The sequence below is a fragment of the Ylistrum balloti genome, unplaced genomic scaffold (genome assembly GCF_031769215.1).
Source record: "Ylistrum balloti isolate Yb309-2 unplaced genomic scaffold, AGI_CSIRO_Ybal_v1 Utg370662, whole genome shotgun sequence".
Classification (NCBI taxonomy): Eukaryota; Metazoa; Mollusca; class Bivalvia; order Pectinida; family Pectinidae; genus Ylistrum; species Ylistrum balloti.
This window is the reverse complement of record NW_026782401.1, coordinates 1,198,378-1,223,880: the sequence shown is the minus strand read 5'-3', so window position 1 is coordinate 1,223,880 and position 25,503 is coordinate 1,198,378.

Sequence of the window (25,503 nt, the reverse complement as noted above, 5' to 3'; positions counted from 1 at the left end):
TGTGTTGGTTTTCGTTTTTGTTTTTTGTTTTTTTTTTGTTTTTTGTTTTGTTTTTTGTTTTTCTTTTTCCGGAGAAAATCAAGAACGTATTTTTAAATTCTTACTTTGGTTCCATTTTCGTCGATACATTATATCTTTAATTTTAAAGTTGTGTAATAGCTGTCAAGTCTCACCAAAACGAGGCTTTACTGACTTGAACCAATATTTCAATCTCTGCCGGCTTGAACTTAATGTCTTTCTGATAAATGAATATTGTACTGAAACTTTTTCCCAAAGAAATTAAATCCTTTTAATTTAATGATGAAACATGTATCTCACTATATGATATGTCGGTTTCCCCCATGGGAGCGACTAAGTTATATATATGTATACAAAATCGTCTTGCATTTTTTTGTGAAAATAAGCTTGAAACAGTCTAAAATTGCCGCTAAGTCCGTGTCGTGCTATTATTACGGTATCGATTTTCCGGAGATTTATGTCCCCTCTCCGACTTCATCTGTATGTTCGTAGGTTCGATACAAAACACTGTCCTTTCCCGAATACAGTGATATATATGTTTAACTGTCCCCGAGACTTAGTCGAACCCCTTGATGGATAATGGGTCCAATTTTATATATAAATTATAAATACGGTGTAAGTATTATATGTTTCACGATATACCTTGGTACACATGGGATTTTAAAACTGAGAAGAATGTGTAATATGTTATATTTTGTGTCCATCCTGGAAAGTTCGTGCAAGATTTATATATTTTCCCCAATATCTTTACTTCTGATATGCACTGGGGAGGAACATGGTATAGAAAGAGATAGGCCAGATTTACTGGTGTGTCCTTATGTTAGGGTTCTTTATACAGGTCTAGTTATCAACATCCCTATCTATATTTTAAAACCGGCTGTGGCTTAAACAATGAATGGTATGCACTTCATAGTTCACATTTTATAATGTGTGGCTTAGGCGAAGTATAAACAAGATCACACCTCAGTTTTGTGTTGCTCTGAAAAAAATTGAAAAGTGTTTAATCTTGCTTTTTACGAACGTAATGTTTGCTTCCATATGCTAATAAAACTTTAGATCAGTATAGAATTGAAGGTGGTCAAATATTTTACATCTCGTTCATCAGATGTCAAATACGATGAATATGCGACTTTGCTCATATACAACACCATTCTCCTTTTTTCTTTCGCCTACCTAAAATACGAAATAGGGTTAAAAATACATCTTACGTCCTGTCCTGTATATCCTTCTAAAATGATTTTATTAAACTCTTGCAATACGTGTGTAAGATGTAATTTATGTTCAGGTAGGAAATATTTAAATGGCGTTTTCTAGGTCAAAGTAAAAAGCTGAACTTGCTAGCAAATCATATTTTACTTTTATGAAAAAATAGCTTATCTAATAGGTGGCATTGACTGATGATGTTACAAACTTTTTACATTTTCTTTGCTTTCCAATAGCGGATTTTTTTTTACAATATTGAATATTTAAAAGAGTTCCTCAGTTGTATCTTACCAGAAATAGACATGGTTACTTTCACTGACTATATAGCCTGGTTATTATAACAGTCTTTTCTATTTAGGAAATGGACAAACCTAATCATTTTACTTGATGGTGAAACAACAATAGTTTCGACTCCAACTGATTTCTGAAAATTATAGGGATTTTTTTTTTTTTTTTTTGCTTTGGAAAAATCTTGAGTAATGTTTCCATGGACAAAGCTTAGTAGATATGAATACTATTTAAAACAACGTATAAACAGAAAGAGTATAAAGGGCGTATTGGACAATGTATATCTGTCTTAATGAAGTACAAGATGGGGGCTTAGTTGGTCGAAAGGAAACAGCAGTTTGAATATCAACAAAAAAAAAAGATAAAAACACAATGGAAGGAATTATAACATCGACGAGATAGAAAGAAAATAATAGTGTAATTTGTCCTTGAAATGACTTTATCACATTCAATATGGTTCACTAATGTTCAAAAGAAACAAATCATATCGAAACTTAATTGAAATCGTAGTTGTGTTGAAAATTCAGTATGTCAAGTCATGTAAAATATGCAAAATGCAGACAACGAGATGAAGAAAAGAAAACGAACAATATGTAGATTTAACGATAAGTTTGAGGACAAAACATCGAGGACAGCAGCTTAACAAATATACTGATAGACGAGTTCGTCAGACTTTCACAGAGCTGAGAGGAAAAGCAAGGTGCCCAAACCAAGTTCACAGCATATGAATTTCAAATCAGAGATTGTGGTAGATGAAAATGAAGGTTGGTATATATAGCTGACATGTATTTATTGACGTTTACAATGTAAAGGTAATGTTTGTAAAGTACACTAAAATCAATTTACATATTACGTATATAATGTATTTCACTGAATAAGAAATAAGGCACTCTATTTAGAATTGATCAAAGGAACTGAGAATAACAAAAGTGTTTTACTTTACTATAAAGACATATTTGTACATAGTATGACGGATTTTTTCTATACAAAAACAATTGAATTAAACATGTGGGAACAGGGTATATAACAAATAGACTAACCAGACATACTGCAAGAGGGATGTCGTCATATACATGATAAATGTTGGAAATAAAAAATAAAACAAGTTTAGATTGACATGCTTAATAATGGCAAAGATTAAAGACCTGCAGATATCAAGAACAGCCAAAATTTCTTTTCCATTATTACATTAAAAAAGACAACATTTTGTCTTAAAAATTCAAAATCACTTATTTTCGCATACATGTTTATGTACAAAAATAAGTTGATTAAATCAAAGAAACTGTTGTTTTGATAACGATATTATATCGTTGTGCTGAGAATTCACTTCTATATTTCTTGTAGATAATTCAGTTGAACCCATTTGTTTGCACTATTTCATGATAGCAGTTCGATGCTCACTTATATCGGCTAATCAACAAACAAATGCACCCATAAATCAATGCACTGTATGTGATACCTGGTACGGCTGTCTATTTCAATATCTAAATATAAGCAATAAATTTTGATGTGTGCATATCTAACGGTTCTTTGTAATGGGATGTTTTAAATGTAGTCATCATTATCAAACAAATATCTTTTCAATGTTAGATATAAAAATATATTTTATGTTTCTCTAGATTTATATAGTCAGATTTTCATCAAGGTTGATATTAAGGCTTTTAAGGGCACATAAAAAGTTATTAAAGTTATCGTCGAAATATTTGGAAAAAATATATTGGTGATATTGATGCAACATACCATTGATAGTATGTGGCAATTAATTACATTTTAAACAATTTCGTGGGAAAATCGTATGATTCTGTAAGAAAAAAGTCAATTAATTCGCCACGTTTAATCACCGAGTCTTTCACAAGAAATAATAATAACCTTATCACCTTGGCATCAATTCCTGGCATTTGTAATAATCTTTTAATTGAATTTACGGATTTCATATTTTTAAACTAGAACTATTTCTCGTTTCTTCTTGATCAATCGAATGTATTTGATGTTTTCCCAAGTTAATAAAATCCCGTTGGTATGCTATTTGTATTATTCGTGAATTCATTACACCTAAAATCAACCCATCTTTGAATTTATCGACTTTTAGCAAGATGGGCCAATTCATAGACCGTATGCCGTAATTATTTATTAGATATTAATTGAATTGTGTTATTCCGGTACCAATTGTTTATATACTTGATATATATGATTTTAAATAAATATAAACACGATTTTCACCAAATAAACTGTTTATTCGATCATTTATTTATTTATTACGTTGATACTTCTTTAGTAATGGGAATCAATTTATACACACACATTTACTCCTTGTATTTTTAAAGCTTGTTCACCCCGGGTTGGTTGAAAGGCAAACATTAATATATACGCATTCAAAAATTCTTTTCAGATAGCTTAGCTTCAGGCAGTGGAGTGGATAACACGGTATTTTTTCTGAATATCATGAACAGGTAGATATATTAGCTTAAAGCTACATTATGATTTAGTAAAACTTGTTTAGGCGTGATGGAAAATGATGTTAACAGGACCTTAAAGCAAGCGGATGTCAAACTGATATAGAGATACAACAAAGTACACATATTTTCGCGATGAAATTGATAGTATAACAGCTTAAAATAAAATCTTATTGTAAAATTCCTGAAAGGTTAATAGTTTTACATGATTGCCTTTTTTTCAATGTGAAATCGATTTTTTGGAACAAATATCTTTATCTTTTCTAACTTGCCAACTAGTGTACTGCCTTACACCTTTACTTACAATATTGCACCTACAAGTGTTAATCTAGCGTGAAAACACGGATGCATCCTGATATCATAAAACTGTGTTAAATACTTTCTTAGCTTAACCACTATCCATTAGTTCAATTATCAAAACATCCAGCTTTCTTGTCACATCCTCAATTTAATTCTAGGATGGAAATTTTATTTCAGTTCACCAACCGCTACGCTATCTATACTATGACATTAATATGTAAAGTTGACCCAATTCAATAAGTAAAATGTTCTATGTTATGAACAATTAATATTATATTCACATGCAGCTACACGTTGTTTAGTTAATGAAGAATGAGGTGATGGTATAAGTTACATAATTTGGGATATAGGTACCCAATTTTGAAATTTAGGTAACTCAAACGGGATATATTTACATATGTGTGGTGACGCTGCTAAATATAAGCATTGTATATGTACCTATCACGTTACATACTTTATAAGCGACAGTCGCATTATTACAATAAAACACTCAGCAAAACTTATACCTCAAAATATGATAACATATTTACAGTATCATAAACGATAGGGACTTTCAAGAGACAAATCCTTAAAAACATATGCGATATTTAATGGTTATTGGTCGATGGTTGAAGACAAAAGTCAATGAAATAAAGGTTACCAATAAAACAGGAACTACGAAGTGTATTACAGCTGCTTTTATTTGTTATCTTTAGGTACATCTCGATTCAAACAAAAAGACTGGTGTAGAAATTCGGTTCCAAATAACATCAGTAGTAATGCGCGCTAAATCAGCCACCTTTCTATGCCAGGCTGATCGTGTGGTCAACCATGGGAAAATTAACGCGCCGATTCGATACAATGGTCAAAAACACTTGGGAGGCGATACGTCACACTGGTCATAAATCCAACCCGTCTGGTCCCTTTCTTTGGCCTGTTACCAAAATGACCACAAGTTGTAGCAAATCAAACATAAGCAATAAATTTAAATCCTTTGTAATTCATTGCTGTCAGACATCAGGTGTAAAGTGATGAGCGTCTTTTTATTAATTCGAAATATTTCATCGGCGTAAAATTGTCAGAAAATTACAATTATACAAAACGGGAAGGTCAAAGAGCGCTGAAACTCGGTAGGTATTTCACGGGGCGAGCGCTGAGTAAGGGTCAAAGAACCGCATCCATGCTGGAGTTTCGACTTATTTACGACCGGATTTAACAGGCAACACAATACAGGAATTTTCAGCAAACCCATATAAAACTATTAACTTACCGTGAAAGCTGTAAATCTTTCGAGTCGCCCAATATTTGTTTGGCTGGTGGGGAGAAGAACTTTAAACGCCGACAAACACTATCTTTTATGCGAGATCGTTTCTGTAGAAAATTGACCAATCGGCGCGACTGATACTGAGAGTATCGGTGTGAGTCGAGCCGTGAAGACGAATGCACAGTGGGAGAAGTGGAGTCAGGTTACAATTGGAAGCCATGTTTTGTGTATCGGCATGAGTATCGGAAAAATAAAATATTGAGTTAACTGGATAAACAGCGTATTAATGTACTTATAACTAATCAGGTGAGATGTGTTAAGTAAATCGGACGAAAACGAATAAAGAGCGAAACAAATTTATCGGTCCTGTGTACAGACTAGAGGAGAGGTAAGCGGAATAGCCAACATTTACGAAATATTGATTGAAATAATAATTATAAAGGTCATTATAAAATATACATCAAGTTACTTATATTAAAGGAAACGAGCTTGTTATTAATTAAAATTATTTATTAATAATATCTTAAAATGTGACTGACTTTTAATGAAACAATACAAATCAAAAGTAGATACAGGGAATGCAGCTGAGAAACATAAAAGACGGGGAATTAGAATAAATATTTCCCTGTTAACAATACTATTAACTTTTCAAATGAGATATTTACATCGAAGATGTTTTCAATTCTGATTCATTCACATATATCTTTTTTTCATTACAGTTGAATCCTAGATACGACAGGCGGCCTTTTTCTCGATTACAGTACGCATTCGTATACATTTTTGATTCGATATTCAATATTTTGAATTATAATCTGTCAGAATTAGGAATTTTTATCTTTATAGATATCGTCTTGTGTAAAAGAAAATTAAATTTTGATTACAACATTGACCACACACATCACTTGTTCAGAAGGTTATTTTCTTCTGTTCACGTAAAATCCTAATACAATAATCACATAAAACCTGACGAATAAGATTCCTAACTCAATTGTAATATAAAGTATAACTTCTAATATCATCTCGTGAAAACAACAGGGGATGGATTTTACTGCCGTGTCTTTTTAATAATCCATTTTTAATCAAATAAGGGAGAACGAAATACAACAAAGAAGAAATAATGTATACAGCTTTACTATACATGTATATACAGCTGTTGTCAGACCACCAAAATATGTCTTTGTAATTCTACTCGTTACAAATATATGAGTTTTAAAACCCAACTCATACATCACTTGTATCCCCCCTTTTAGATTAATTTGTTTATACTTGTACAGAAGAATGGAAACAGATGATAAACACATTGTGTACCTGAATACTCCTTGCGTCGTGGAAATATTCTTTGTTGCCTATTTTTGTGATCTGTAACTCTTCCTATAGCACCATGTGTATTGTATTTTTTCTCACTCACTGGTGTTGCAATGATGTATTTAAGTTTTGTTCCAAACAATAGTGCTGAATAATGTTACTCTCTTGGAATTTGCCATTCATGTTTCACGTTAGTAATTTAAAAACACGATATGCAAGTCGTCATATAATACCGCTTCAATGTTGTGCACGAAAAACGTAGGAACTTGCAGACAACAAAGAGACGACAAGGCATGTAATATTTGTACAATATCATCAAGTTATTTGTTTTCAGATACCCATACTCATCGAGTAAATCAAAAGATAAATGAAACAAAATTATTGATTGTTTTATAAAGAATCCAATATTGTACTCGATTAACAATAGGATAGACAAAGTAGCATGTATACATCCCAGCCAAGTCAGCTCTATGCAATTATTTCGTTTGAAATGCTTTAATTTCTATCACAAAACATACATCGAAGTAATATTTTTCATTTCTATAAAAAATCATCACAAGTTCGTTTTGTATGCAAGATCCAAACTTTAGTAAGTATTAAGATTGTTTTAAATAATTTAGCAATCGATTTATTCAAATTTAGAATATTTGCAATGGCGATGCGAATCAGCATTATCGCTATCTAAAATATCATATCTTATGTTTGATTTGCATTACAAAAATATACATAAAAATTGTAAATAAAAACAGATCACAAAATAAAAAATAATAATAAATGATATAAAAAAGATCTCTTATATATTGATATGCAACCCCACCAAGTGTCTGATCTATATACAAATAGTATGCTGTACATTATAGATATAGTTTTACATCACACTTTGTAGTTAAGTATAGTTATAATCAATATCAAACAAAATATGTACAATACGATATTTTTTTCACATGATTCCTTATGGTATGAACTGTTTTAGCATCATGGTGGGTAAAATTATCTGTATTCCAAATGCCGTGAAAACTATTAATATTTGTAAAACCCATTTCCCGCCCTAGACGTCAGAGGAGCGGGACGATTGGTTTGAACATTACACTTGTGTTCCTCGTTAAACTGGGAAAATTAACAACCAAGAAGTATTTTACTGTGATATAAATTATGTCAGCTTTTTTAATCGATTCTGAAATATGTCAGTAACTCTTGAAAAATTGCAAAAATTATGTTTCAAAATTATATTAAAATTCAGTTGAAAATAAACTAATATGGGTTGATTTATTGGTGGTTTAACGATATTGTTTACGGAATGTAAGCTAACTAATTATTACTTTTGGAATGAGTTGTGATTTTGATACAATATTATCATTAAAATTTAATAATTACAGGTCACCATCAATGCTGTTCTACCCATCGGGTACACCACTGGGAATTGTTTAAATGTAATATTCTATATAAAAACTATGAAAAAATACGCCACGGTCGTACAAAGAGTATAAATCTTTTGATTAATTTTACACTTCATCATCAGGCAAAAAATATTGATTATTATATTTATTTTATCTATGTGAAATATCAGCTCAGGATTAAGCTTATTTCAGATTACCTTAGAAATACAAATCAATTAAAATTGTCACATTTTAAGGATTTACACTTTCTGCGTGATTGATGACATGCTGTTGTTTTGTTTTACGTTTTTTATACATAACCTAATAACACACCAAGTGTTACATTAATGCCCTGCACACCTCTTTCAATCATGATGTGATTTTCAAATGTGATAAACTTATTGATACTGCATATCCTCTACAACCTAATGCGAATGGTTCTTTGAAGTTCCTCTGTTTTCTCTCTACGGAAGGAACACACATAGCGATAATTAAGATGAATTCAGTATGAAAACTGGAAGACGACATACCTATAATACTACGCATTGAAAAGTCATTTATGTCATTTATTAATGGAAGTATGTTTCCATATCATAAATTTTGATTGCGAAATTCTAATAATTCATTGATTATATATTTACAAAGATATATATTTGTGTGTAGGTATTGGGGGCTTTTCATCAAAGGATGTATAACTAGATAAAGAATATCATTTTATTTTATCTAATTATTGGTCTATTCATTTATTTGTTTTACATATACCAGTAGTATATCTTCTAACTTCTTTAATGAAAAAAAAAGAAACTAATTTTATCCAGTGAAATATGCAATCGGGTACACTGTTTTTATTTTTGTGCAATATTTTTGTTAAATTCAATACCGCATGTGAGTATACAATCAGTATTAGATAGCGCACAGTAATAGTATATAATTTCATTTAATAGATCCCTGAATATTGCATGTCATTCGTCATTCGGTGAAAACGTTCATTTCTATTTGAACATCTACAACTCAAAACAATACCATATAGATGATTTATAATACTGTAATTAATTATTTGCTTTCTGTTTACTTTTTAAGGTACATCCAAAGAACGTATCGATTCCAAAGTATACATAACAGACATAATATATAGACATAGGAAGTACATGTTTGTAAATAATGTATCTATTTGTAACATTAATTGCTATTAATATGGATGGTGAATGGGCAAAATCAGGTAAAATATCCTATTGCCACGCGCAGTCTTACCTCATGTTGTTATTATCGACATTTGCAAGTTTACAAATGGAGTCGCGTTGTGCAAAAGTGCATTTAATTGCATCCACATGATTTCAAAGGTACATTTGAAGGTAAAACCATTTTCGTTTTTCCGTTTTCGATTTTGGCTATTATATCGACATTTCCACTTCCTTGTCTTTGAAGGGCCTAGTAATTACTGTGGGTTCTCTGAGACGGACATTAACATTTCAAAATAATTACTCTTCTGATGGAATTTTCATGTGCACTTTATTCGAAATGGTGAAGAGGTGAGCATGGTCGAGTAACTACAGATGAATATATTGAATAACTGTAGAAACAGGACTTGGTATTCAATCAAATACTTTAAGAATGGGAAGACAGAGGAGCAGAACCGGGGATCGATGTCTTTGACAAATTGAATTAATGACTTCATCCTCCGTCCGCACAGCTTTAATTTAATATCTGCGATCTTTTGGAGGGATCGGGGCCATGCCAGCCACAGATTTCTGTTACAAGTCTCTCCTTGATTAGAATAGATCTCAGATTATCTCCAGTGTAGCCTTGGTATTTACACTGTGCCAAATTAGACCGCCTAGGAACCCTTTGTTCCCTACGTCCACCAAACATCATCTGCAGATTGTATCAAATTTTCTTGTATTAATATTAGCATATTTTCGGATTGTAAGTATTAGTTTTGGAAACTTTAAGATCATCAGTAGCATTTCAATTTCGGCATTAATCCAATTTGGAAATATCTATTTATTATCTTAAATCGAACATATTTGAAAATCATTAGAAAATTTACAGATATAAGGAATAAAAAGGTTTTTTAATGAGGTTTTTCATTGTTTCTTCCTCAATAATGAATATGAGTTCTTAATATAAATAAAAGAAAGTAATTAACAAAAATATAAAATATGTTTAGATCATCACTGAAATTGGTCTCGGTAACTACAAGATAATATTTTCATCATTTTTTGTCCCGTCATATTATAAAATTACATTGATTTAGTATGAATATGTGTTTGTACCATTCAGTCACTCATACATAAGATAACTTTTAAGCATTATTTTCTTCAAACAGAAGGGAAAATGGCCTAGAAATTGTTCAAAGAGGACATTTGAAAGTATTGAAATGTATGAATAATAATAATAATGATAATAATAGTAATAATAAATAAATAATTCTTAGAAATTGACAATTTTTTTCATTTTTCCTGTAGACATGAATTACTCATGATGCATCGCACAATCAATGGGACTTGATATCATTCATCAATGTTTAAATATTCTGACCAATAAACCATACCATTTGATATTTAAGCGAGGAAATATGTCCGTATTGATTTATGGATTTGGTGCATAAAGGTATTTTTATCCCATACCCCAATAAATAAATCAAGAAAGAAAGAAATGAGAAAAAAAAATAAAAAGTCAATAGTTGCCGTTTCTTTATATGACATCTGTGTTTTCTGTCATATTGTATATACGTACAATTAAAATCTTTATTTTAAGTTTTAAAAGTTTAATGATATGGAATGTTGGACAATTAAAAATAAAAAAAAGTGTTGAGTTAGTGTAGGACCTATAAAGTAACTAAATAGTTTATGTCTAAATTACATGTAAAAGAAAAACTACATACACCTGTATATTTCTGTCGCCGGAACCAAATTTCATGGAAATAGGAAACGTGGAGAAATCTATCTCATCCTTCTTTTAAATAGTTTTATTAAAATTTTCTTGACATCAGTACTATGGTATGTTATCACTGAGAAACTCTGCCAGTACTATAACTATAACAATATGAATTTATTTTTTATCGTGAAGTTTGATTCACTTGCCGAACCTCCTCTAAATAATGACACAATTTGTCAATGCAAAATAATTTCATGAATTGTACATTGGTCTATTATTGAATGAGTATATGTACTATATTTCATTATCTTATGATGTTTTAGTGTACGCATATCAAGCATGTCATCAACGTTTATGACAAGTTTCTTTGTTATGGAAAAATGCAGATTTGTCAAAACTAGCATTCTCCAGACAGATTATAGTCCATCTCTTAAAATATTTTATCAATATATCTTAATAAGTCTTTTAATTCAAACTTCGGATGTGTCATTGTTTTTTACTCAAAACCACTTCGTTAATCAAATTACTCAACACATCACTTTTTCAGTTTTTCTCATATCAAAAACAGTATTAATCAAAAATCAAAAGCAGATTTGTACTTAAACTCTTAAAAGTTCAGTAGGTTCACATACATATCTATGTACTGATATATTTCAAATTGCAATTAAATGTTAATAGGTGTGATTAATTGAAATATAATCTCATGAATTATATTTAAAACAACGGAGTTATGAAAGTTTAAAGTACAGTATGTAACACAATGGTATGCGCATGTATCATTAAAAAAAATAGGTTCCTTCATAAGATAATTTGGAAATCAATTGAACATAGCTCTTTATCTGTGAAATCATATTTGATCTATCTTTTTAATGATATCGAGCAAGTCATTTTTGTTTCAAAGATAAAATGTAGAACATTAACATTCTATGTACAAGGTTACAATAATTATAGATTTGATTATTAGCTATTAATAAAATAATATCAGCTAAGTTATAATACAGTGGTTAATAATCCCAATTCTGATACTAAAAGTAGTCTTAAACTATTCACTATTACACAATATTTGCATGCAGTACGATACGAGTTTTCCCCCTTTCATAATAGCTGAGAGCCGTTATGTAACGCGCCCAAGGGAATAATAATGTAATACAATATCACGAAATCACCAATCATTGTTTTGATTATCCTAATTATCGATACATACACAATTGCTTGAACAGTTACGGTTTGAATAATACTTCATTGAAAGTTTAATTTTTAGAATGCTTTATCATGGCTTGATATTATGTTTAGAGTTTGGGTTTGTGTGTGGTTGTGTTTGTGTGTTGCCTTGATAAAGTAGGCAGATCTTATTGAAATATCAACAAAGAAATTCGATGTCATTATCATCAGATATTTCTTTCTGTAATATCTTGAAGATATGCTTACTATTTATGAACTCAATATCCATCATTTGTATTTTGTCTTAAAGTATTTATCAATGCCATTAGGTTTATCTATTACTCTAATATAAACCATAATGTCTGATGAGTGATGTTTAACTGAATTTAATAAATAGCAATTGTATCCAAGTCATTTATATATATTTTCATATCCATTGTTAACAAAATTTCAATGTTGATTGAACTTTGAACCAGTGAATTGAGACAAAATAATGCTACCGTGACAATATGTGTATATACTTCTTGTACAAATTTTGTTGATTCGCTAATGATGATGGAAACCTGCTTACCTACACTGTCATTATTCCACACATACTAATTGTAGCATGAAAGTAAATCTATAAATTGGAAAGTACACAGGCCAATTAAAGATGTCCACAAAACAATGAAAACAATGTTGTGGTGTGGTTTGTAAATAAATCGTTCAACGGATTCTTTAATTATACTTCGAAATATGCATAGGAGGACGATTCCATCCCTATACAAATACAATAAATGATCAGTTTTATAATCAGATAATCAGATAAAAAGAATAAGATAAATATTTTTTAAAACTATAACAATATCACTTCACCTATGCCTCCTCATCAATATATCAATAATTGTGTATGGTGAAGACATGCAATATATTCCTTCATGGTCAATTGGATGATGACGATGATATTGCCAAACATGCCCCCAACTTATTCTTCGGTACGAAACAATATGCATATACTTACCAACTTGAAGATAGTTGTTCGCTATTTCTTTAAGTTTTCTTATTACATAATCTATAAAAAAGAGACAAATGCATGTAATTGGTAAGATTTGTTTTATAAATAGAAAAATACGACCATACATAGCAGTATCCTTAGTGAAATATCCCAAAACTACATTCATTTTTGCTTTATCTTTATCTGTTTCAGTGGTTACTCAGATTTCATAAATCTGTTTTCTTCGAAAAAAATCTTTAAAAAAGAACACAGTTAAAAATATTGGTTTCATTTACATAATGATGTTACTTCTCACAGAAACCATCTAATGATATCAGTAATTACAGACTTCTGAAGTCACCCTGAGACACTTAAGACACTGGGTATAGTCATCAAAAAGCAGTTAGACTGTGGAAATGAAGCGGAGTTTGCATGGATAACTTCTTGATTAATTATCACAAGCGTTCTTCAAAACTGGCGAAGATATTGGCATGTTAATTTCCTATCTCAATCTTCACAAGGGAGTCAGTATACATACTATCATTACTAAGTGAGGGCCAACTGGGGGATTAAAACGCTGCAATCAAATCCAGGGATACATCAATAGAAAACCCGTCATTACACCATAAACTTTAAATCCCAGGCAATGTTACCATACTTTCAGTAATGTATTACCGTTTTAAAAACAGCTTTATGAAACAAATCCTAGCAAACTATTTTTGTTGCGGTTTTTTAACCATCCGACACCCCTTAAAACCAAAGAATACTTTTTAGCACCAGTTCACTGCATCAAAGTTGTGTTTGAGTAAGGTAATGCATTGTAAATTGCACATGAGTGGTGTTCCTCGTTGAGATGAGTCGCCATCTGGCACCTTCTTGAAACCAATAGATCATATGCACAACGGTATCTAGTTCTCTAATAAGCGTTAAGTATTATGGTAATTAGGGTAAAAGGCATAGCAGGCACCATTCTATCGGCCATAAATTAACGTCAGATGGGTTAGCGAAAATGAATATGCATATTACAATATATATTAAAGTCAGCTAACTTTGAATCAGCACAACGAATATTGGTATTATCAATATTTAAGTGAGGTATAAACTAATATTGCAAAACCCAACATACTTAAAATCGACTGAATAGTTTATATATATACATATATGGTCTATCTTACATTGTCCTGATGTTAATTGCTTAGAATACCTCATCATGTGCTATGCTGCGATTTAACACGTATACAATGATACAATCATTGGTCCTTCGACTAAAACAACAAGACTATTCCATCATGTTAACATAGTCATAATCCGAACTCAATTCAATAAAACTAGTGCATGATATAAACAAGGACCAATTTAAACAGAAACTCCTGAAAAACACAAGATCGAAAAAGTCCAAGTGTTTCGGAAGTGTAAGCGTCGTCTGCTTCATCGACGACACTCGCTATGTAAATCTTAACCAGTCAAAGCAAGTAACGTCACGTTGTCAAATGAGAACAAGGTATATATCAACGCAACCAACAGGCAAATCAACGAGCATCAAACACGTCCAGCTTCATATCGCACAATGATATAAAGTATTTCTCAAAGAGATCACTATGATGACCGTAAACTCTCAATCAACTTGCATATCCCGAAACCCTCTCTTATCAGTTTCTTTGTCAGGTGGTGACATCTCGCAAAATTAAAAAAAGAATGTGATATTAGAACCAGACCTTGAATATTGAATCACCTGTAACGTGTGGTGATGAATATTGTTCGAGGTTTCATGATTGATAGAAAATATGTTCACCTTTCCTATTGTTTAAGTATATCTTTTCAACAGATATAGTGTGTTAAGTATTGACTAATATTGATAGGCTTTCATAATCTAAATAAAGAACACGATTTGTTTGAATTCCCATTCGTGATCAAACACGACATTTTACAAACTACTAGCATTACAATGTAGTTACATCATGCTAAATGTCAGCGATTCTTTTGAAGTATCTGTTCATTTCAGACATTTTATGAGAAAGTGTCAGTTTCATCAAACATACAAAGGAACAATGTTTAAATGACATCTTCGACAATACAATCTATTGTTTGCAAACGATGTGCATAAGTGCGTAAGTAATACATCATTGTAACCGAATTGGTAGTTACAGATATCAAACTATAGAATAAAATACAAATCCCTTTTGTTTAACTTTTTTATCGAAATCAAATCTAAATTTAGATTATCTTTTTATGGTATACGTACACTATATAACTGGTTATCAGATATGGTTAATTGTGTATTAGTTATCAATCCTACTTGAATTTTAGAAACACTTTTGGTCCGGTTGTAGATCTAATGCTGTCAGTCAAGCAAGCCATGGTATTATGGTATAATGAAATCGTGTGTGTCAATCTAAGAACATTTATATAAAACATTAACCAAGACAAATACGTATCAAAACTTTCAAAAGTAATCCTTATTTAGTATTAGTGTTTAATTGTCCCAGTTTATATTTTTTATTTGTTTTTTGTTTGTTTTTGTTTTTTGAAAACCATCCAAATTTGATACAATAAAGACTGATATATGTAACTTAATGACTTAAAATTTCTACCACATATCATGCTATAACCATACCATAATGATAAGTGAAATACATGTTTAAATCAGAATAAAACGATGGTAAATTTTTTTTTAATTATTTATAAACCGAACCAAAAGTTTATTGAAGATATAAGACAATTAGAGAAATCTACCAATCTACTTTCATTATGATTTTGCAAATCCGCAATTAAGATAATCGAAAGTTAAACATATAAAAGTATGAAAGCGATGACCCTATGACATTTATTGATAAGTGAAATAGTGAAAATAAAACGATCATAAATACGACTGTTATTAAGCTAGATCCTAAGGAAAATTGCATAGCTCAACGTTAAAATCTAATTTATAGCTTATTCAGTTTATTCATCTCTTAAATGTAATTTTGCCGTTCGGGGTATTTCACTAGCAGTGTTGTAAAATGGTCCTAAACTAGGCAGAATCAGTAATCGAAGGGTCTACTTTGGGTTTGATCGTTATTTTTAAAGCATTAACATTCTCTTTAAATACCATTTAGCACTAATACTTGTATAATATCAACTCACCATTAGAAAACGTGCTATCAGCATTTATCAACCATTGTTGTTGATGAACTTATCATTAACAAATACATAATGCGCGACCTTAACAGAAAAAAGTATGGTCCGATGGTTTGGAGTTTTGTGCGGATCCACAATAGTACAAAGACAAAGAGAAGCAATGTACATTTAATATACAGATGAATAAATAACGTCCCATTACAATCTTTTAACATATATGATATGCGTATGCTCCTAAAACCATTGTCAGATTATCTTATAACGCTCTTGACATACATTTACATTGCGAGTGTCAAAGATGGGACAGAAGACCCTTTCTCTTGTGAAATGTATGGTCTATTCATGCACGATCTACCTGGGCCCTCTCATAATCTTAGCTAAAATTTTCATTTCTGTGAATAGGTTTTCCATTTCATCAATTTTATCAATTCGAAAATGTTCTGTTAATGTTGTTATTATTTTCATATACATCATTTTTTCATTTCTAAAGCGAGTAATGGCCCTTATATTAGCTGCAATATTTTTTGCCAAGTTAAGAAATTCATTGAATGTGAATGCATTTGTCTCTCGTTTTGTAGTACATCACAAAGGTTCAATATATACTTTACAATATGTCTATGTTAGATGTAAATATATTTGTTAAATCAATTTAACCATTAAGCCTGTATCAGTAGTGTACATGGACATTTATCGTTGTTCTGTTGATGCATCGCCCCAGCATGATAAAATATGTTAACAGTGAGAGTTTGCAATTATTAGGCGTACTGGGCCGTTAGTTCTGTCCCTGTTATTGTTATGGGGCTATATTTTACTCTCTATCCCACGTAGAAACAAATGATTTATACACAAACCGACTACAAACAAACGACAAAACGCTAGCTCGCTGCCTTACAAATCAATAATAATTGAATTTAATTGTCTATATCATACGTTTATTTAATTTTTATTGCGGAACAATCGGTAGCGGTGGTGTTTTATCGCCCAACATACACCATCGACGGTTGGAAACACTAACATGATAAATGACTGTATGGTTATTCCAGTCAATCTTATATGTATAACCATTGTGCTGCAGGTTTCAACAACTATCGGACTAGAATCAGGTAGTATATATTCATGGCGGAGTTTTACGGGTTAGACTAAGGTAAATGTCACAAGTTGAGTGGACAGTGCGACCAAATAACCATACCTACACGTTAATGTGATAGATAGGATTCCGATAAATATTATGACATGTACAAGTTTAGAAACGCCCCAAGTGGTTAGCTATCCAGACAGACAAAGCAAAAAACATCAGGAAAATATCAACATGTCAACATTATCTTAATCCAAACTCAAATTTGATCAAACAAGGACAGCGTATGAACAAAAGACAGATTTACACGTAGATTCCTAAAAAAAAGTACAGAGAGGTTAAGACCAGGTGTTCCTGAAGAGTAAATGACATTCGCCATGCAAAACTTTGCCAATCCAGGTAAGTAATGTCACGTTCTGAAATGAGAACAAAGTATACAACAACGAAAACAACAGGCAAAATACGAGCATTAAGCACGTCCAACTACATATCGCACAAAGAAATATATTTCTGAATGAAATCAGTATGACAACCGTAAAACATCCGCATATCCACCTACATCATTGAAACTCTGTGTTGCGAGGTTTCCGTCAGTTGACGACTTCTTACACGAAAATTGTGATGCTGGGAAAGGGCCCTAGAACTTCTATTCAACTACGACTGGGATAAAGTGATGATGCATTGTATGTAATTCTATAATTGTTTCCTATGCTATTATCAAATATCTATACATCAACGTAATTTCTGAATGTGTGACACGTAGTTTAGTCATGAAAATCAGAATGATTTAGAGAGGGACCATAGGAAAACAACAAGAAGAACCAAATTTTCCTGAGAGTAAGCATCTTGTGCTGATTGGAAAATCAAGGAAGGAAGCGTCATGTTCATAGATTGGATTCGGGAATAACATTTTAAAAAATACAATTTCTAAACATGATTACCTACATTGTAACACATCTAACTTCATATCACACATAGAAATAGAATATTCCCCAAATAGATATAATATTCTGCAACTCTCGAGACCCTGTCACATAAAGGTTTGGCAAAAATGCCTCACTTTGTTTATAGTCCAGGATTTCAACTAAACAAAGTAGGATACAAAGTCTTAATATGGACAATGTTTGAAGGTATAACCGTGCAGATGGTAGAAGGTCTTGTAGTGCTGTTTCTTTTCCTAACATTCAAGTGATGATTCTCTGTACATGAAATTCAATTTGCAGTATTAGATCTATAACTGGAGGTACTCTATTGGAATATGTATAAATTATGAAAGGAATAGACGACTTAGACAGTAATAATGTTTGCGTGTCTGAAATCGGACGTGACGTCGCTTTTATCACTGTTTTGCGAAACAAGTTACTTAATGAACCCAATCTATGAAAAATGTCACAGTTGTCGCATAATATAATAGCCAAAATAATAAGAAGAAAATAGTACCATATCAGCATAATCATAATTCAAACACAACTTCCATTAAACTAGGTGAAAACGTGACTAAATGAAAGATTTAAACGGGGACTCCTGAAAAAGTACAATTAAATAAGAAAAACACGGGATTACCTTATTCCGTGTTAATTGTTGATCTTACCAAACGCCCTTCTTGATATGCTTATCGTTAACGCAGTTTATTACAATATGATATAATTACCAAATATCTGCTTATGCGAATTATATAACCCACTGAAACTTTTGATCAAATAAGAGATATGTGGCATAGTTAGCATGGGTTTCTGATAAGACCTCAAACGGTTGATGTGTTGATAAACATAAGCAATATGGATCGAACTCATATAGTACCACAAATGCGATTCGAAATGCTTATATGATAATTCTTGTCTCGCTGATTTGTTTTTTGTCTTACTAAGACCTTAGAAGGCGGAACTGTATTCTGAAACAAAGTGGGGTGACGAACACATTTCAACCAGTAAAATAACAAATCTGCAAGATTTTGTGTTCAGTAAATGTAAGAAATACACTTGTTACTGTATTAATAGATCTTTAGCAAATTGTGAGTTCAAAACCTTCCTCCAAAGACCACGTGAAAGGAGTTGCTACATTACAGCTACATTTGTTCTGAAGAATATAGTAGGAAATACTTGCTGACTTTCTAATATGTTGTACTATTCATATGTAGAACTTAATCGTCTTACGACAGTTAAGTTTAAAACATCTTTTACCAGTTTATCGAATTTCATTTTTAAATTATTGGCCTCTTACTATTCTTGTACTTTTTTCACGAGTATCTTATAGATCTTTTGTTCCTATTTTGTTGAGTTTTATCATATTCTTCTACAAAATCGGTTTTAATAATAAACTTGGTCTGAAGAGATAATCCTACAATTAAAACAATAACCTTATGCGCATTACATATATATGTCTTCAATCAATACATACAACTGTTTACTTCTTAGCTTTAACCTGAATATTGTTATAAGGATACGTTTGTAATGTCCAATATCATTCGGTAGTGCATATTCTAATAGACATGACAAGAAAGGATTTTCAATCGAGGTACAAGTTCCGATTTTCATGTCCAATCTTCTGGGTTAATTGATATATTATTTATCGATATATATGATACATATAACAAATCATGCCACGAAAAACTAATATGCCAAACTTATTCTCTAGCCTAGACTAAAAATGCTAAATTCACCATAGTCAAATTGAAAATAAATTTAATAGCGGATAACCCAAACTGTGTTTACACAAACTGACTCAAATACAAATATGAAAGGCGATATAGAGCCAAAAAAATCCTTCTTATGTCTGTCTGATTCGGCTAGTCAGGCCATTAGTTCTTTCCGCAGGGTTCCTACTCTCAAACGACTTCATAGCTGTAATTTGGCCAATTTCTTAAGTTGTCGAGAGCGGACAGTTTTTTGTACATTAATATCTTTGCAATTATCTCTGGAGATTATGCTGCATATTGGTTCGATAACACAATATTCTAAAATTAATTGGATATATGTATTAAGACACTGCTATGTGTTTTTGTCTTTTACGATAAAACAGAATCAATTCATATGGAATGTATTAAGATATTTTTGGAACATATGGAATATATATCGACATAACGTATGGCCGATATTACTCTTAGACATATTTCATTCCTGCAAAAACCTGACGTCGAAGAGACTTAATCCTAACCCGATGATTAATGGTTATTTAATAGGAAACTAGCAACAGTATATATTTACTTCTTTTTAAGAATGCAAAGAGCGGCGTGCAATGATTAATGCAAAAATAGCTATAGAATCATTACAAGAAGGTGCGATGCTTGGATGTTAAACGTCCCCTGCTGTGCAGTAATCATGTAATGGTCCTCAAGCTGCATGCACAACCTCGCAGTAAGTACTTCAGCTTTATACATGTATGTCGGAACAGTATGGAGCCTTCAGAATATCCATCATTATCATTTATTTTACATTTCCAAAGTTCCAACTTCATGCTTAGACTTTTTGTGGGAATTTCTTAGATAAACAAACTGAATAGGCATTAATGATGCGGTAATGTGGAAGGTTCCTTAGTCGCTAGGGGGCGCTCAGCTTCCTCCTGTGTCCGGATACAGAGCCCCATTACACATACTAACTCGTTCTCAATTCTTTTAGCCGCCGCCACTTTCTGCCTTGGAGAGTATTCTAACCACACTAATTAGCCAGGATGTACAATCAATCCTCACCTTTCATGTCGCCAAACCTAGAGATCCAGTCATAGATTTTAAACCGGTGGTTTATATTTCATAAAATATCTTTGATGTTAGTGACCCGATATGAACTGTCATGTATCAACAATATCGGGGCTTATATTTCATATAAATGTTTTGATGTTTCTGATGTATTGTATAAAACACGCATTTCTCAAGTTTTTCTTAAATGACCCGTGCTACTTAACCACTGTGACCATGTCTGGCGTGGACGTTTATCACCAAGCTACCCGTCAACATAACCCATTGAAATGGACAGCTCTTTAGTCTACATAATAACCCACTTAAAAGGTGAGAGGAGATCCCAATCTGATCAACTCACGGAATATACAGCATTTGTAAATTTATATTTTCTCGCTTCTTTAACATGATTAATGTGATCTAAAGTCCATTTGACACTTCACATAAATGCCTGATAGCACATGATATATGGCATTTCTAACCAAATATATTTGTCAATTGATTTTCCAGAAATACTTCTTGGTAGAATAACATTGATCATATTTTTATTATTGGTAACGTTTCAAACATCTCACTTCTACCTTTTAGCGCAGAGCAAAGGCGAGGCCATTTTAATCGACTGTTAGAGAGGTAGGCACTGAGCTTACTAGGCTTATTACGTAGGAGGCAATACAGCCAATACAGCTAACACTTTACGGATTTATCAAAATAGCAGACTAAATGCACTTAGCTAAACAGATACATTACGTTCTCATCTATAGCGATAACCATTGGCACATAATAAATTATTTAAAAGATACCAGGGTATATATTTTTCTAGGAGGGGATTTTAATTATTTATTTATTTATTTTGTCCAGTAATTAACACAAACACCTTTAGCCTCACTTATGAGTCCTTGAAGGACGAAACAGTGCAAGCTTCAGTTAAATCGGTGTTTGGCTCTGACAAATTTCAAAATCGTATGAAATAGTGTAACTTACTTGTGTGTCTTTTGTACAATCAACAACATGCAGTGATGATAAAGCTTTTTTCATGAGTCTATTGAGAGTATCATTATAGCCCAAGCACTCCACATTTGTTGGGTCTCTTGCTTTCAATTGAAACACACTTTGCATAGGCATGAATCATATTTCAATTAAAATAATTAAATATTTGGATTTGGTGTATCTTATCTTGATCTGAAGTGGTATTGAAAGGTGTTGTTCTCTATTTGTAGTAATTATTAATCTAAAAATAAAGCGGTAACCTACATTAAGATCATTGTCTGCGGATGGTAAGAGAAGAACGCATTCAAAAAGACGAGCGGGCCTCTATTCCCTGACCGACGTCATGGGGACATCTACCCGACAACGAAGATTCCTTGACCGACGTTTTGTAGACACCTACCGACAATGGCTGGCGGTGTGTTGGGGTTTTTATAGTACGATTCTCCATGTTTCCATTCGGGCTAAAACAGTGATTTATCTCAATCGACTTTGTTTCATAGTCATTGTTAATACACAATGGTTATTTTAGTGCGATTGTAGTTATTTGGATAACAGATATAAATTATTTTCTGGAACCTGATCACACGTCTTTTACTATCCTTTGCAGTAACGTTCGACGACCCCAAACTGTTCACAGGATCACAGTTGTTTTTAGTTAATTCGACTTGTTGTGATCGATAAGTTATCGTAGCTGTTACTTTATGACAGACCATGGATTATGACTTTATTTTACCAACAACTTGATACTTAAATGCAACTATAATTTCAAAGATTTTTCGGTCGGTTATGGTTTGGAGTTTTGAATTGGTAACTTACCATTGATATTACTATGGATCACATGAGCTTTGTTGCTAAATCTAACACAATACCAAATGGACCCATATCTGGAAATGAATTTTGTTGCATAAACCCAGTATAATTTCATTGATTAAAAGACAAAAAGACAATTACGTGATGGTCATTAAAAAAATGACATGTCAAGCTATAGAAACCACGACAAGACAAATGCAAAAATAGGAAAAAATCATATATAATAATTTAAAATAGTGTAAAAAGTGAAAGGAAACCCAAACCATTTAACTGTCGTAAATACAAGCGATATAATTATTGCGTTTATTTGAAGAAAAAATACTTCTCTGGGTCTTATCACGTGCACGTTATAAGTTTATCACGTCAGATAAAAAGTTTTATTTTATAATTCTGTTTTAAGAAAGTTTTGTCCCCTGACACAAGAGACTTAAATCATTTAAACAATTTTATCAATATCCAAATGTGTCAAAACACTAACAGCTAAATCAGATATACATTGTTTGTCATATTCATATTGACGTTATTGAGTAGTCAGCCAGGTATTAGATATAACTTGAAGATGTTTTGTCAATGGTGCAATACATTTTTGCGGTTTTATTTATTTCAGTTTCAAGATAAACATTTTGAAAAAAAAAAATAAAATAAAAATACCTTACTTCCGCATTATTTTCGTATGTGATTCATTACCGACAGTGTAATCTTTCTAATAGAAAGGTCAGTTCGAAGATTTCCTGTCACGGTTTCTATGGTGACAGTAATAACTTTTAAATGGAAACATACATGTCATTTGTAGTTAGCTTAAATGACGATATCATCGAAAACTGTGAACCAATAAGATGGCGTTTTATTTTCAGTATTATTATAACAAAACAAACAAACAAACAAGCAAACAAAAACAAAAAAACAAAACAAACAAAAAACAAAAGGATGAAAATAAACATATCAACACGATCATGTTCCAAACAGAAATTCGATAAAACCAGGGCAAAATATGATCAAAAGATCAAATTCATATTGAGACGCATGAAAAAAAAACTACGAGGAGAATAATATCAGGTGTTTCGGAAGAGTAAGTATCTTCTGTTTCATCGACGACACCCGCCATGAAGCCTTGTTAAAATCAAGTAAGTAATGTCACGGTATACAATAACGAAACCAACAGGCAATCAAACGAGCAAGAACAAGGAATACAGCAATGGCACCAACTGGTAAACAAACAAGCATCAAACACGTCCAACAGGCAGACTAACGAGTAGAAAACAACCCCAAAACAAGCATCAAACACGTCCAAAATATTGATAAGTCAACAAAATCATCAAACAAACTGGAAATCAATGAAAGCAGTGTAGAATATGAAGAAAGGAGAAGATCACACTAAGTCAAAATATCTAGAAGAGTAAGTATCTCCTTCATGGATAACACTTAGTGTGTCCAGTGTTATAAAATTTCAAATGAAAACAATGTATAAAACAACAAATCACGGGGATTTACTAACGAGCACATCAGGAAATCAGGTACTTACATAATAAAATAATTATGGAGATCACAAAATTCTGTATCAACCTGCAACTACCACCACAGTCATGTGTTGTAGTTGTATTCGTTGGATGCATATATGTATTCAAGAAAAATTGGAAGCAGGTCCTAGAATGCCGAATCAACCGCGATATGTAAACGTAAAGGAAGCAATGCAAGGAAATGAAATCGTCCTACATCTCATTTTTGTCTTTCATATAAATAACATTTTAATTAAAACACTCCCCTTCTTATCTTGTCAGTCCGGCTCGAAAATATTGCTTTATTTAATATCCAGCATTATCTACTGTAAATTTCATTCCAATGATTTAGTATTGAATAATATAGAAACAGAAGAAACATAAAAGGTTGACTTTCTTTTTTTTCAATTATCAATATCATTTTATCATTATATCATCGAACGAACAATACTTCGCAATAAAAAGATGTGTTAGAGAATTTTTAAACTTAATTTATTGGCATACAAGAACGTAATTTGTTCAAGATTTGCTACATTTTAAATGTGTAGCTATCTGCCAATGCAGTTTTCTCTGTCGCCTGTGCTAGGTACGTTTACCCGTGCGTATAACAGAGTTAGGACAATCACAGCCAAATATCTCTGTGTGTTAACTTATTTTTAATTTGAATTATATTTCGTCAACTTTGCGAGGTGTCTTTTCACCTTTGTATAAAACGGTAGATGAAAGGGGCATTATTTTTTTAAAAACTCAAATTCGAGACATCGTGATATGTTCTTGATATTTGGGTCAACCTTTTGGAGTTCGTAGCGATCGCACGGGGTCACAACGTCGTGCAAAGGACAAAAACTCTTTTATTGTAGTGCTGAGTGGCCATTCGTCATTTGTAACGATATTGAATCATCTCCACTTATTTATACATCTCGCCCTTTCGTGATTTTCGGTTCGACTGTAAAACCAAAAGGAAAGGGTCACATCGATACACCATGCTGAAAACTAAACATGTAAACTATTCAGTGCAAATGATATAAATGAGCATTGATCATGATATATCAAGTTCGTGAGAAGCTAGGGACGTGTACGGTCTAGACCGAGAGGAAAGTTTAAAACTAAGCTAATTACCAATTGCACGGTAGCGGAGAATGTCGCAAGAT